The sequence below is a fragment of the Equus quagga genome, chromosome 21, assembly GCF_021613505.1.
Source record: "Equus quagga isolate Etosha38 chromosome 21, UCLA_HA_Equagga_1.0, whole genome shotgun sequence".
In the NCBI taxonomy this organism is placed as follows: domain Eukaryota; kingdom Metazoa; phylum Chordata; class Mammalia; order Perissodactyla; family Equidae; genus Equus; species Equus quagga.
In genome coordinates, this window is record NC_060287.1 from 20,680,377 (window position 1) to 20,697,231 (window position 16,855).

Below are 16,855 nucleotides of genomic sequence, written 5' to 3' on the forward strand. Positions count from 1 at the left end.
AAATGTAAAATTATTTACTATTTAATTCAATTTCCATCTATGACCTCACTCGACTTAATTATCATGATATTTTCTTTTCAAGGAACGAGGGAAATAAACAATCATGTTCTGCATATGAGAACAAAAACCTTAGAGAACACATGACTTTAACAATCAAACAATTGAACAGATTTAGAAAAAGAATACAAATCATCAACTTGAATTTAGTGTACTTTCCCCTACTAAGGTTTCAAAACCATAAGGGAAAATGAAGTTGGCTACAACATTAATTCTGTGATAATGATATGCTATTTCTTGCAGAGTAATTTGTATTGCTCATTAAGTCCTTAATATGTGACTTTTATATGCAATTACTAACTGGTTAAGAAACAATCAATGAGAGCATTTTCCACCAATTAGTGCTCTTTCTCATTAAATATTTAATTGCTGAATGAAACTAAACATCACATGTTCTTCTCCACATAAGTTCTGAGAGATGAAAGATAAAAGAACATATCTGAGTGAAATGTCATCTCTTGAGTCCAAATTGCTTTCCTCTTGTTTTTTCAATAAGCTCTTTAACCCCTTTGATTGAATGACTAGCTTGTGGTGTTTCCTTTCAATCTTATCAGATATTCTTAAGGAATATTTCTATGGAATGCTCACAAAAACCACTAAACTTCCTTTAATGTGAAATTTTCATGTGAAATTTGTGACTCCAAAACCACATGACTTGATCTAGTATAAATCTTGGTTCCCACATATTATCGAAACCTGATTTCAGTTTCTTGATGAAAATATAGAATGCTCTAATAACAGTTACTCCAGCCTATTTGAAAAAGCAGAGTAGAGAATGGAAATCACTTTTATGAGTAGTGGTTAGGAAACATTTTCTGTAAAGAGACAGACAGTATTTTGTCTTTGCTAACTTTACATTCTCTGTCACAACTACTCAACTCTGCCATTGTTATGCAAAAGTTGCCATAAACAATATGCGAAAAAATTTTCCTTACCGTGTTCCAATAAAACTTTATTTACAAAAACAAGTGGCTGTCTGAACTTAGCCTGAGGGCTTCAGATTGCCTGCCTCGTGTATAGAAGAAAATCTCCTCCTTTTCTTGCATCCATTTATTAATCTGTTCAACAAATATTTATTGTATATCCATTACCTATTCTATTGGTGGTAGACTAGTAAACAGATAAACAAGTGAATTTATATCAACTCAGGTGGTGTTAAGTGTTATGAAGAAAAATAAAGCAAGAGAGTGGGGAGATAGTGCCAAGGCATGACTAGGGGGAGCATTTTATATGGTGGTCCATGTAGACCTCACTAATAGGTGACCTATAGTAGAGACAAGGAGCAAGAGTTTGATACAGTTATGAGTGAAGGGAGCATCATGCAAAGGAGACTACATGAGGAAAGACCATGAGATTGAAACAAGTATATTATGGGTTAGTAACAAGACAGCTAATGCAGCTCAGAGCAAGAGAAAGCGCGAAGGGTAGTAGAGTGTGAAGTCAGTATAGAGTGAGTATTTTGGGAGCACATCACATAGTCCCTTTACAGTATTTTAAGAGCTCTGGATTTCTATCCTGAGAAGATAGAAAACCACCGGAGTTTATGAGTAGTGAGGTGACATGATGCGACTTTTATGTTTCATGTGAATCACCATGGTTGCTTTGTTGAGAATAGACTGCGGAGAGGCAAAAGTGGACCCAGGGAGCAATGTCAGGAGCTGTTGCAACCATCTAAGTGAACTGTCCTGGTGACTTAGGCCAGGGTAGCAGCTGTGGAGGTGGTAAGAAACTGTATAAGCACTTATTAAAATTCTGTGGGCTTTTAGGAAAAAGAGCAGAAATCAATTACTATTAAACAGACCTAAAAACGTGTTAAGTACATTGTTATTAAAATTGTCATGTATTGGGCTGGCCCAGTGGTGCAGCAGTTAAGTTCGCACATTCTGCTTTGGTGGCCTGGGGTTCACTGGTTGGAATCCCGGGTATGGACATGGCACCACTTGTCAGCCATGCTGTGGTAGGTGTCCTACATATAAAGAAGAGGAAGATGGGCACGGACGTTAGCTCAGGGCCAGTCTTCCTCAGCAAAAAGAGGAGGATTGGCAGCAGATGTTAACTCAGGGCTAATCTTCCTCAAAAAAAAAAATTGTTATGTATTATACGAATAGTCTTTTCACTTAAACATATTTAGATTTATTTTGTTATGTGTTAAGATTCCCAAATTAAAGAAAACGACCAACATTCACAAAAACATAAGCTTCCTAAAGTTTAATATATTTTACTGGATTTGCACCTGAAAAACCTCTGGCCATATTCTTTTCAGAATATGAGGAAAAGTGATAAGAAAAAAAATTTTCTTATCTTAGAGATTGGTTCAACAGACCAGGGGTTAGAGAAACGTGCCCAGGCTCTCCTCTTAGTGGATTCAGACAGTGCCCTGCACTCTTGGAAAACTTCTGCCCTGATTGAACCTTCTTTGGATAATTTAGCAAAATTATTTTAACGATTGTGCTAGCATTTTTCTTGCATTGTGATCATCCTTTGAAAGGTATTAGAGATACTGAGTTACCTCTAACAGTGAAGTATTAATCTGAATTTTCTAAGCTGAGTGCCGTTTCATAGATGATTCTCTGTAATAAATGTTAATGCATTAAGGAAAGACTTTGCTAAAAATAAAACCCACAAACTTAGAATTTGCTAAATGAATAATAATTTAATATATTCACATTAGGTCTGTACATATCTAACTTTCACTATCTGAGCAAAGCAATAAAAGAAATGTGTAGGAGGATTTTACTTAAATTGCAGGAAAGTCTTCCATCCCCACATATGAAATAATTGCTTTTACTTTAAATTTCTTCAGAAACAGTAGTCGGATATTTTTGAATCAACGGATAGATAATGTTTCTCATTACGTTCATCTAAAGAAGTGTTAGTTTTAAGTTTAAATGGAATATTTATCAAAGCATCCATACCAACTTGGAAACGGGAATTTTAGTAGAAACCAAAGGATATTTGTCCCTTCAAAAATATTCATAGGATTATGATTATATTAAAATATTCTATGTTTGGAATAGGGATTTATTACAATGAATATTACTTAGCTAGAGGTAATTAAGTTATTTCTACAAAAGTTTTTGATATTTTACTCAAGGCTGTAGAAAACTATTTGGAAAGAACATTAAATGTGTTATCATAAATCAATGAGCTATATTTCATTGCTTTTTGCAGTAAAATATTTTGATTTTCTATATACCTAACTTTCTGATTGATGTTATGGCCAAAAAAGAGCATTAGTTAAGACTTCTGGCCTCAGAGGGAAAGTCACACCTACAACAATACAAAATAGCTAAGTAGAAAAAATAACTTGTTTCTGAAAGAAAACAAGAAAGAGACAACTGATGAGTTTTAGAAAGTTTGTAGGTTTCATCAAAAAGTTAGGAATTGAACTGATATTCAGAAGATGTGGAGCATTGAAGTGGCTTTTTTAGATTTTGATAATTACCATGAAAAAAATTGGAATTACATAAATGCAACATGCTTGAAATGCGGAGATTAATGCCGCAGGATTCAAAATTGCTTATGATTCTCCCTACATTTCTTACTGAACTGCTGGAAGAGGGGCTATTAAAGGAGAGAAACACCGAAAGAGCAAGAAATGCAGAAATAGTCTGGTAAGAATTCCCATTCTCAGACAGTTAGGAGTATATAATATCATTTTGAATCTTGGATTTTCTTTTTATAAGTTAACTTCATTACATTACCAATGCATTTATTTTATTCACAATTGGTGGTTTATGTGAATTATATGATCATAAAGATTTGTAATAACATTGATTCTAATTATATGTATTGTTCCTGTATCTAAAAGATTTAGTAAAAGTCAATTTTCTAAGGAGAGAGAGAAAAGAAAGAACTGAGAGGCCATTCTAAAGGAACCTCAGTCAGTGAGCCTTGCCAGTTTCCTGTGGTTTAAAAAATCTTGATTGATAATCATTATCACCATTTTTTTCTGTTGTTAAACCCTTTAGAATAGCTGAACTGAGACTTTGGTCAACCTCTCAGCTTAAAAACAGGAATTTAGTAGAAGGTCTAAAATTCATGAAAGGCAAATTTTTAACTTGGGGAGAAAAAGGCAAAGTAAGGTGGGATCTGCTGAGTAGAGCAACTGGAAATCATTGAAGCCACACTTTGAGGGAATGAAGTTAAGCATGTAGATCACACGGTAGGCAGAATAGTGCGTGACCCAAAGATGTTTATGACCTAATCTCAGCAAAAAAGAATCTGCAGAGGTGACTAAGTTAAGGATCTTGAGAATGGAAGGATATTCTGGACTATATCTGGATGGGGCCAATATAATGGGAAAAGTCTTTATAAGAGACAGAAGGAAACAGGAAACACAGAAAAGATGTCAAGGACAGATCAGAGGTCAGAGTGATGCCATTGCTGGTTAAAAGGGGGCCTATAGCCAAGGAATATGAGCAGCCCCTAGAAGCTGGAAAAGGCAAAGAGACAGATTTTCCTTTGAACCTCTGGTGAGAGCACAACCCTGCAAACACCTTGATTTTCGTACTGTGAGATCCCTGTTGGACTTCTGATCTCCAGAACTATAGATAATGACTTTGTGTAGCTTTAAGCTACTAAATCTGTAATAATTTTTTTTATAGCAGCAATAGAAACCAATACAGTGCTGAAAGAAACCTTAAACAGTGTTTTGATATGTTCTACTATCAATACAATTTGCAGGAAATGAAAAAAGAATTTTACAGGATAGCACCTACTACAACTCTGAAAGGAACCGTTGAAGTGTTTATTTTTCCTGAAAGACCTCTAATCAGAGAAAAGATTAGGTAGTAGAAGGAAGATCATACTGGTAACAAGTTCCAGAATGGATGAAAAAAATCTCCTTCAAACCCTCATCTGCTCTTAGCTACCAACCTCTTCCCCTTCTCTTTTCATCCAAACTTCTAAAAAGAATTCTCTACACTTCTGATCTATAATTTAATGTTTTTATTTGTTCTTCATTTGACAGCCCTGTACTTTTACCTTTACAACTAGATTGCAATTGATCTTGCACTGATTACCAATAATCTCCAGAATTTCAAATAAGATTTCCATTGCTACGTTTTTTCCCCAAATTAAAGCCAGATGAGAAAATATTAAATATGTATATATATATTCTATGAGAAATATAGAAGGGGTTATTTTTGAACCTCTCAAGTTGCAAAAGGAAGCTTTTCCTATAAAATGTAGAATATAAGCATACATGTGCTGACCTGCAAAGTTAAGTACTTGACAGGCAGTGCCAAAGAAGTCGATTACTGCATGATTTTTATATGAAGCATTTGATGTATTTATTATTATATTGATTGTGACTTCAAATGTATTGAAATATCCTGCCTGGGGCTTTTGTCAATGTCATCTTTCACTTCACTTCTTTATATCCTTGCATTAAGAGCACAGAATATAGAAGAAACGAAAAACTTTGTTTACATCACAACAGCGTTTCACACCTCCAATATTATAGTAGGGATGAGTTAAAATGTAAGAAAACAACTGAAAGCGAGAACATGAAACACCAATTCTTCTGGGAGTCGTGTTCTGTGTTGATCAGTGGAGTTATTTGCATAAGGGACCAAAAGTTCAGCAAAAGCTCAACCAAGACAGAGGGTGGGAAAGTCCACCACTTTCTACCCCACCTGAATCAGGTCTTCATTATAGCTCTAAATATTGCATGCGTAATATTGTGAATATTACATACAGTGATATTTAAATATGAGAAAAACAACTTTTTGTCCATATAAATGATTAAACCATGTAGAATCTAGTAAACTTTTCAGAAGTTTGATGCAATTATTTTGCTTTACTATATAGGTTACTGAAACATTTAAAAATATTATCCATTATAACATTCAGGAAATGAAAGATAGTGATTATTCATTATGCAGAAAATATTTATCTGTTTCTTAGTATTCATGTTAATAACACTAATTAACCTCAATTATCAATGAAATATCTAACAGTTATGATGATGCGATGAAGATAATAATTGCTGTTCTATTGATGGTATTGATATTATGTTATTTCCACTTAACATTTAAAACCATAATTACTATAATACTATAGAGTGAACAGCTGATAAATACATATATTTCTTTCTTAATTTATGTTTACATTTTCATGCTACATATCATTCTAAATTACTTTTGTTTATTTAGGGTTTAGATAATGTCGGAAAAGAGACATTATAATGAATAAATGAATTTAATTTTCTTCTAAAATTAGCAATGTAACCGATACGTTAGAGTAGATTCTGATTTTCTTTTAATCTTACAGGTAAAAAAGAGCAGGATGAAGGAAAACCATTCAGCTTCATCTTGCTAAAGTTCATTTTCATAATGAAATCACAAGGCAAGTATTCCAACACCCGAGTTTTTGCTGCTCGCAAGATATTTTAATGACAAACAGTAAAATTGCCAGCACCTTATGAAGACATTTGATTATTTTTGAAATTTATTTGTTATTTTTATTTTTTTGAGGAAGATTGTTGCTGAGCTAACATCTGTGCTAATCTTCCTCTATTTTATGTGGGATGCTGCCACAGCATGGCTTCACAAGCAGTGCTAGGTCAACACTTGGGATCCAAACTTGTGAACCCAGGCAGCTAAAGCAGAGTGTGGTAACTTAACCACTATGCCACTGGGCTGGCTCTTGAATTTATTTTCCTTTCTTTCTTCCTTCCTTCCTTTCTTCCCTCCCCAATTCCTCCCTCCCTCCTTCCTTCCTTCCTACCTTCCTTCCTTCTTTTCTTTCTCTCTCTCTTTCTTTCTTTCTGTCCCTTCTTTCCTTTCTTCCCTTCTTCCTTCCTTCCTTCACTTTATGTTTATAATGTTAGCTCTATTTTCTCTCATAACAAGCATATCAGAATGATTAAGAAAGACAGTTCATTTAAATCAGTTGCTGTTTATATCCACAGCCACAGATTGCACTGAACATTTTGTAATTCATTTAAGAAATCAATATAAAATAAACTTGATTAAAGACCACAGAGACAGGTAAAATACAAAATGAGGACAAGTTATTATTTTGCTATACTCTTGTTTGTGATTTGTTTTCACTCTTGTTTTCTACGTGTCTTGTTTATGCCAGATGAAAATTATTATAAAAGAAACAAATTATTAGGCAGGAGAAAGGAGAGTGGAAAAAAATACAATCAACTGTAGGTGTTCTCATCAGACACATTCTACCTAACAGCAAGCTGATGTTGGCTATTTTATATTCTCTCATGACACTCCTGTTGAATCCTGTAGATTGCTTATAATAGCCAAACTTCTTGGGAATGCTTTAGAGAAGCTTCTTCAAATTTGAGCACTTTACTCAGTAGGCTGCTTTTTCAGAAAGTGCCAATTACAGACACTAGAAAAGAGGATGGGGAGAATTTGCCTAAAAAAAAAAACCCACAAAACATTACATAAATTAAAACAGGAACAGATGATAACTTTTGCGTCACTGGTAGTTTGCAGTTTGCAAACTGGTAGTTTGAATTTTATGTACAGTTTTTAAAAATATGCCTGAGACCCAAGAGAATCAGAGTAAATGAAATAAAATGATTTTTAGCACATATATAAATCTACAAAAATAATGAGACAAGTCTAAAGCAAATAGGAAAATAATAATGATGGTAAAATTTTAAAAACATTTATATATTCTTGAAATTTATGCCCATCATACAAATGTAGTATGATCTTCAGCCATCTAATGAACCTAAAATCACTAATATTGTTCCCATAGACATTCATAAAGCAGAAAACATGCTTATCCAGGTGTAAAAATAGATCCATTCCCAGAGGAAGAATGCAAAGAATACACAAAACAGAAATTATAGGATTTTTATTTTCATAAGGAAAAATGCATCAGTAAAAATATATACTTCTTACTCTACTCAGGGAATAGTAACGCTAATTAATTATGTAGATCAGGGCTTATAATGGTGCAGTATGAGAGGTAACCACATGCTTCTGCGGCTGAAGAGCAATTTATAAATATTACTCTTACATCAAAGTTTTTTCTTGATTATATTTCTTAGAATATTTTATTTTATTTTTTTTGAGGAAGATTAGCCCTGAGCTAAATGCTGCCAATCCTCCTGTTTTTGCTGAGGAAAACTGGCCCTGAGCTAACATCTGTGCCTATCTTCCTCTATTTCTTTTTCTTTTTTTTTTTGTATGTGGGACGCCTACCACAGCATGGCTTGCCAAGTGGCGCCATGTCCACACCCGGGATCCGAATCGGTGAACCCTGGGCCGCTGAAGGGGAACATGCAAACTTAACCCCTGTGCCACCGGGCTGGCACCTAGAATATGTTTAACATGCTAATGTATTGAGACAATTTGCATTCCCACTAAAATATTTGAAAACTACACATACTCTGTATATCAGAGTCTCTACTACTCTGGGATAAAATAAATTTAATCTCTTTTGACAGCACTGATGGGATGTAGTTGGGGAAAAACAACCTGATCTCTGTGAGAATGCACTTAGATACAATGTGAGTTTCTCTTATAATATTCTGCTTCCTAGGAAATCGACCCATTTACAATAACAGTGTAGATAACAAATGGGTCGTACATACGATAATAGTTTGAGTTAAGGAAAAAGGAAAGCTTGTCCAAAATATGATGTATTTTTAAATGAAATAAAGTTTTCTTAGATTCAAGATTATTCAATTTCTAATTATGTAAACAAAACAACAAAGGGAAGAATTCAGAAAACTATGTTTTGAGAGCTTATAGAAAAATCATGAAAGTTAATAAATTTATGGAAATAATAAGAAGGGCTAAGAAATATAGGATAAGAAGTAGTGAATTAAAAATTACTTTCATTTCTTACACCCTTTAATATTTGGAATGTTAATACCTGGAATTTTAAACACATATGTATGTGTTTAAATTTAAAAGCAGAGATATGATTTAGTTCTACTTCCCATTTCCAGAACCAAAGAGTAACAAATGTTCCTTAAAATGTCATATTAAGTGTTACTTAAAATATCTGTTTAAATATGTATATGTATTATTTGACTTGAATAGGTAGAAAGATATCGTGTCCCTGACTAAGCAGAAGCAGTGTTATAAGGAAAGCAAATATCATCAAATTAATATAATATAAATCAAAATATCAATTGAATTCTTTTTGGAATGAAATGATTCTAAATTTCATGAAAGATGAAAGAATTAGAATAGCCAAAACATATTAAAGCAACACAGAAAAATAATACAGGGAGGTCCATGATCAGTTATGAAATAAGCCTTAAGGCTGCATTAAAAAATGTTAAATAAACGTGACATTGGAAGATCAATGTAATAGACAAACTTTTGTACATTTCATATAATCACTGACATTTATTTACTGCTTGCTGTATATTCCAAGTACTTAAGTCTATTATTCACTGGGAATACCTATAGGGGAGGCACTATGATTGTCGGAAATTGGAAGTTGAGTAAACTAAGGCTCTCTGTAATTCATATCTTGCCCAAGATCAAAGTCACATAGCTAATTAGCAGCAGGAGTGGGATTTGATCTAAGCAGGCTGTCTTCAGAGGGCTGCCCTAAACCACAATGACATCGGTACTGATCAACTGACCAGATATTGCCCTCCCTTATTTCATCTAATGGCAAACAAGTACTCATTTTTCAAGCAACAGTAAACATTTTCCTTTCAAATAGTATGTAATTAGGCTATAGAATCATTTGCATTTTTAACTCTTAAACCATGTTTCACTTGAACTCTGGTTCTCAAGCCCCATGACTCTTGCGTTATTTGAATGTTGCATTTCTACCTCAACACTGGCATTTGAAAATAAATATCACCCTTGATTGTTACCTTTTTGATTGGCAATTAGTTTGAATAGAAAACCCTGTAGGTCTTCTAATCTTTCTGTATTTCTTCTTGGCTAAAATCTAGCATAACCACTCCTTGGTTCCCTTCTATCTCCTATATAGTTTTTTAAACTTTTGAACTATGTTAGATTATGTCCAAGTTTTGTTGCTGTCGTTGTTTTTGTTTTTTATTTTTAACTTTACTCAGCAGGAATGTAAAAGGTTTCTTATGTCCTTCCTCAGGACTGTCAAAGCTAAATACTGGGATTGACCACCTGCAGTTATAATCAACTTTTTAAAAAATGTGTCAAACGGGCAGTTTCCCTTAGCAACAGTTTCATTCTTACCCCATTTAATTTATTCCCAAGTAAGAACAGGAGCAGACAAGTATGCTATCTGAGAAACAGAACTCTTAAATTTTAGACTCAGTCACTTAAACAAAAAGGCAAAAAACTGAACTATTTGAGACTATTTTTCATCCAACTGCCCGTTACAAAGATCCCACTTACAGATGAGGATGCTGCTAAAGATACGTGCTGAAAAATATAAGCAAATAGAAATTAGATTCAGCATAAAAGAAACTCAACAGTAACATCTAGGCTAGGCTGTCTCTATTTTCCACAAAAAAGCAAATATGGCTGCAGTGAGTGGTGGAAGAATTTAATCATAGGGAATATCTCATCTCATCAGGCTTGTGAAAATAAAGACAATTTCTTGATGTGCTTACATTAAGATATATAAATTGGCAGCATGTTGTTCTGCACATATGTTTTAGCCTTCACTCCTCTCTCCGCCCCTTCATTTACCACACACACTGCAAACATATAAAATATAGGATCCTGGGGCTGGCCTGGTGGCTCAGCAGTTAAGTTCACACATTCTGCTTTGGCAGCCTGGGGTTCGCTGGTTTGGGTCCCAGGCATGGACCTATACACCGCTCATCAAGTCATGCTGTGGAAGGTGTCTGGCAGATAAAGTGGAGGAAGAGGGGTACAGATGTTAGCTCAGGGCCAGTCTTCCTCAGCAAAGAGAGGAGGATTGGCAGTGGATGTTAGCTCAGAGCTAATCTTCCTCAAAAGAAAGAAAATACATATAGGATCCTTTTCTGACTTCTGACTACTCCTACTTCTGAGGAATCTCAAAATCTCAAAGAGGAGAATTTACCAAGCTTTATGAAAGTTCTTGAATTTGCTCACTCTCAGAAAAGCCTGGTAAGTTTTATTGCATGATTATATTCTTTCCATGTGTTTTTTTATTTTGTTTTTTTCATTGTCCTGTATAATTTTAGCCTCTTTTGATGTTCAAGCTAGTAAAACTTTATTCTCGTGAGAGAGTCAAACTGTTTTACCAAACTACAATTTGCTTCCACATTAAAGAAGTGTTCCTAATGTTTACCCCTGTCTCCTGTTTCCTGCAGGGTATCATCTTGCTAAATATTTCTTAAGGCCTGTTTTGTCATAGTTTTTCAAAATACTCCTCCCTCCGAGGAAGTTTGAGAGATTTCACGGGGCTTTATTTTCTCCAAAGGTATTTTCAAGAGAAATGCCATTAACTCTCTTACATAACTGTATTTTTAGATTCTGCTCTGTCCTCAATATTCATTTTAATGGTGTATATTTATCTTTCTGTTGCTTCATAAAATGGCAACTGCCAGAATGATTTTATTTTGAACTTTTATTGATTTTCTGACCTTTGCCGGGTAACTTCTTAGTTGTGTGTTGTACTCATTCTTCTTCCTTAATTTCCCAAGCATATATTTTGAGTTCTTTTGTTCTGGAGACTGTATTGATTCAAGTGTTCATTTCATTTCATTTTATGGAAAACATATCTATATTCTCTATAGGAGTTCTATGTAAAATGTACTTGTTATTTTTTTGTTAGTTTCAGGGAGAAGAGGAGGTACAGATGAGTTTCCCCTGTTATTTAGACAATCGAGGTGAAATTTTGACTAAGACGTTATAAGGATTACACCTATATTACATCTATATTACTGAGACTTGTTAGAAAGAGGAAATATTATTAGAAATGGTGATGTAAATAGTTTATTAATTTAGCCTATGTTACCATGCTGTGAGGCCACAAGCAGAATATCGTGAAACTTGTTTCACAAATAGAGAATTTAAATTTGAAAGTGTAGATGAAAACTTGTTAAATAAAGAAAATCTAGTTGATGAATAACACCTTACAAGTTTCACAAGAATGAAGTGAGACTGTCATATTTGTGGGTCCTAGTAATTGGGACCATTATGTGACTAAAGGCATAGAGGTTCTAAGGAAAGATTCCTGGGGACAAAAATCATCAGAATTCAAATTTCTTCATTTTAACTTAATATCCCTAGAAAGATAACTGATGACAGGAATTATTTCAGGCTACTCCAAAGTTGTAAATCCATACTAAAGAAAAATTATTCACTATGAAATTACTCAGAATGCATAGGATCAGGACAAAGCAAGTCGAGCGTCCCTAAGAGATATTTTAATAAAGGTATTTTAAATTGGAAGTGAGAGGATTTGTTAATCTCATCTCAAATTTTTAAACAAATGGCAAAATGACTTCTGAAGATTTGACTTTCCAATTTCCAGTTTTATGTATCACCAAAAATGTCTTTACTTGATGCTAAAGAGGTTATAAATGAATAGATTCCTGTTCATTTTGTATCTTTTTATGATAGCCATTGATGTCTTTCTGAAGATGTATCATGATCCCTGTCAACATATATATGAAACAATCCCATCTCATTTGCAAACCATCTCTTGCCCAGATGGCTAAGCATACTCAATTATCTTGAATTATTAGCTCTGTTTTGGATGTGGGAATTTTCTGACCTTTCTTAAGAATACTCATTTTTATACTCTCTATTTGGAATACTCTGAGTATACCGTTATTTATAAGCTTAAGATAATAAATATAATTAATTTATTTCATTGTAAGTATAAGATGAAATTCATATTATTTGGCCAAAATTAATTTGGCCAAAGCAACTTGATAAGCATGAAATATATTAGACAATAATAAGTATCCTGACATATTGGTGCTTTGATCATTCTTAATTTTGATGCAACACGGACTTATATAAAACTCTTTAGTCATTTTACATATATTTCTAGTTTTCTTGTGTTCAGACTTTTCCCATGCTCTAAGAATGTTTTAATTTCTCTTGTAGTTTTCAAACAATCATTGTTCACATTTGTTATTACAAATATTTAAAATCATTAACTGTCTACTTTGTGCATGTGAAACTTATAAGGTACTGCCACCGGTTATCATCAACTAGGGACTTGATTGTTATGTGTTGAAAATTTTTTTTATTTTTGAGGAAGATTAGCCCTGAGCTAACATCTGCTGTCAATCCTCCTCTTTTTGCTGAGGAAGACTGGCCCTGAGCTAACGTCTGTGCCCATCTTCCTCTACTTTATATGTGGGATGCCTACCACAGCGTGGCTTGGCAAGCAGTGCCATGTCTGCACCTGGGATCAGAACCAGAGAACCCCAGGCCTCCGAAGCAGAACATGCACATTTAACTGCTGCACAACCTGGCTGGCCCTTGTGTTGAAAATTTTAAAGATTAATTACATAGAAATATTTCATTTTTTTAAGATTACCTTCCATCTATTTATGTATCTATTTAGCTATCTATTTATTGTCATAATCAATCTTTCTTAATTATATATACACCTGAATATGGAGAGAGAGAGAAAAGTATTTGAAAATATATTTATCTATTTCTGCAGGGCAGGTTGAGAATATTATTTGAATGATCTTTTTATACATTTATATTTTATTTTCTTTATTTTTGTTAAAAATACTAAAAATGATTTGAACTATCTGAAATAACATTCTTCCGTGATGCATTTGACCTAACCTGCTCCCTAATGTTCTATATTTATCTTATGTTATCCATTTATCTTGTATATTAAATATACAAATCTGAAGAAGTAATATTTATGTCAAATTTCACGTATGGACGCTTGGCTATCTACTTTTTGTTCGTGATAGATACATATTACTTGGTTCTCTGACTTCAAACAGTTCAAAAGTTGGCAAAGATAGCATGTAAAGATAGTAGATTTTTAATTTGATAAGTGGTTAATTGCATTAAAAGATATATCAATAACAAACAAGGCCAATTTAGTCAAAGGGCATTGTAATGGAAAAGCAGGAAAAAAAGTAAACAAATTTCAGCTCTCCAATCAGCAATTCTAGATGACCAGAAGCTGCTAACTGGACACAGGTGGCTGTTTTCTCAGGAGAACACTTCATAATAGGTTTTAAATGAGGAAATGGGAATCGTCAGTTTTAGAAACTTTTGAAATCTCACAAGTGTGAAGGCCTTCATACATCATAACTGAAATAATGGGAAGTGATTAATAAACGTCATTGACATAAATGAGTTGCCAGATGTATCTAATCCTCAAGTGAGCAGGAGGAAAAAAATGCAAAAGAACCTCATGAAAATGTGTCCTAACAGTTTGTGACAATTTATGTTAAGCCACAGAGCTGATTCCAATTTCCAAAATAATGTAATTTTAGAAAGCTGTTATTTATTTGGAGAATATAACCAAGTTCCATATTTTAGCATTTGAAAGATGCATTTTTTCTTCAATCTCAAAGCATAATTATAAACAAACCCAAAGAAAAAATAGAAAATATAATAAATGGCTCAATTAAATCAACAAAGAATAGAATGAAATATATAAAGGTACCTAAGTTAAAATAAGTGGAGGTGAAAAAAATCCCTGAATAGGAATATCTGAATTCCTGAATAGGAATTCCTAAGGTAATTTTTTTAAAATAGTTAATTTATTAGATTTTCATTTTAAAGCTAACTAATAATTTAGTTAAGCTATCCCATAATGCATGTCATTGGGTGCTCATTATTAAAGTTAAATTTTAGAAAATCATGATACAATAGCAAGTTCTACTTTTCCTGGGAGAAAGCCAATCTCTGGCAATAATTCAACATTTTAAAGTATTTTATGAGCAATATTTTTTTTTCAATTTTAGTAGAAAGTGTGTAGCCCAGCCACAATACAAGCATAATAAAATCATATTTAATAAATAGGATGATTCAGCTATTTTACTAATCAGGTAAATTTTAGTCTCATGTTAAATAAACAATGTGTCTCTCACTGCTCCTCATTGTCAAAACAGTTTCTACTGTTTAAAACATTCCCCAAAGTTTGTATTTTATTGTTTACTTGGAAATAATATTTTCTAATTAGAATTGTGTCCCGTCCCCAAAATTTGTGGATTACAGGGGAGTGATCCAGATGTTGGGATATAGTATATACTGTACAGTTTATTTAACATTTAGTGAGTGTGAGATACACTATGTGACTTGGTATGAGTGTTTCTTTGCTTAAAAAATAATTTTATCAGTTCATCACATGTGCAAGTGTGTTTCTATGTATCTTTAGAATGTATCAAATACAAGGCACTGTGTACTATGAGTAACATAAATAAAACGCTGTCATCTTGGACTAAAAGCTTTAAAACTAGGTGAAACTCTTTGGTAATTTTATCTATGCTTATTGTTAAATATGGATAACTCAGAAATCCGTTTTTCCAAAATAAAACTGGCTCTTCAATGTCCATTTACTAGTCCACTTGTGAGTATGTCTCCTGCATGTTATGCCATTGCCGTGAACTCAGCATGCCCTAAGTGGCACTGCTAATCATCTTTCCTAAAATACTTATTCCTTTTGATTTTTCTATCTCCTTCAAAGAGGGAATAATCTCTTCTTCTGTTACCTCCTTTGTGCTGGCTGGAATATCATGGGATTGCAGAAGCTGGAGGAGCCATCTTGAATGATGAGTCGGCCTGGGGAACAGAAACTTGGCATCATGGAGCAATGAGATCGAAGGAATCTGTATTTTTTGTACTTTTCAGCAACATGCCACCACTTTCTGATGTTTATAAGTAAATCATGTAAAAATCCTATTTTACCAAAATTATTTCATTCTTTTTTTCACTTACATTTAAGCATAATCTTAACTAATACACATTTGACTATCTCTTTTGCCTTTGTGGTGCAATTCTTTACGTACAAGTGATCCAAACACTTAACTGTTCCACTTGCTATTTTTAGAATATATCTTAACATTCATTTATTCAAATAAATATTTAATGTTTCCTGCACCCATTTACTATGTGCTAAGCAAAAGAGATGCAAAAAATTCTATCATCACGGATCTTAGATTTTAGTTGGAGAAGATAGAAAATAAATAAAAGTTTATAGTATGTCAGTGAAATATAGAATATACTTTTTTCTTTGTATGGCGTTATGATATCATAAATTATATATAGTAGAATTATATATATTTGATCAAGCAATGCTATACTTTTACTATTCGAATGAATTTGATTTAGAGCTGCAGAGGGAAATGTGCTTGGATCTCAGTCTTAAGAAATAGTCAGATGGATTCTAAGGTGGTTTAGCTGAAATTTGTTTGCATATGGAGCTTTAAGAGACATCTAGGAAAAATGAAAATTAAGAGAGAAAGGGAGCAGGTGGGATGAGCTCCTTCCATAAAAACCTACACAGCCATTGGGTAAGATAAAGGATTGAGAACACAGTGTTTTCACCCTATATGTGGGTTCTGGGGAAGGCGGATTATAAATTAAAAACAAAAACAAAATTAATACTTAATTATTTTGCATAACAAAATGAGACACAAGCATCAGTGTTTTTGAGATATTTCTATTCATGTCAACCAAAGGAGAAAGTCCAGTTTTCCTTCCGTCTGCCACATACCTTCACACTGACTTAGCCAAGTGATGGTCCAGGTCAGCCAATCACAACGTTGTAACAATTGCAACTAAGCCAGCCATCACAGTAGACCAAACCCTCCTGTTTCTAGCCATACATCTGAGCCATGGAAAAACCTGGTATGCTTTTTGTCAAAGCCACGGCACCACCAGTTACCTGCAGAAGAGTATGCTCTGCTTGGTACTGGAGTAGCCTTGGAACAAGGCAATAA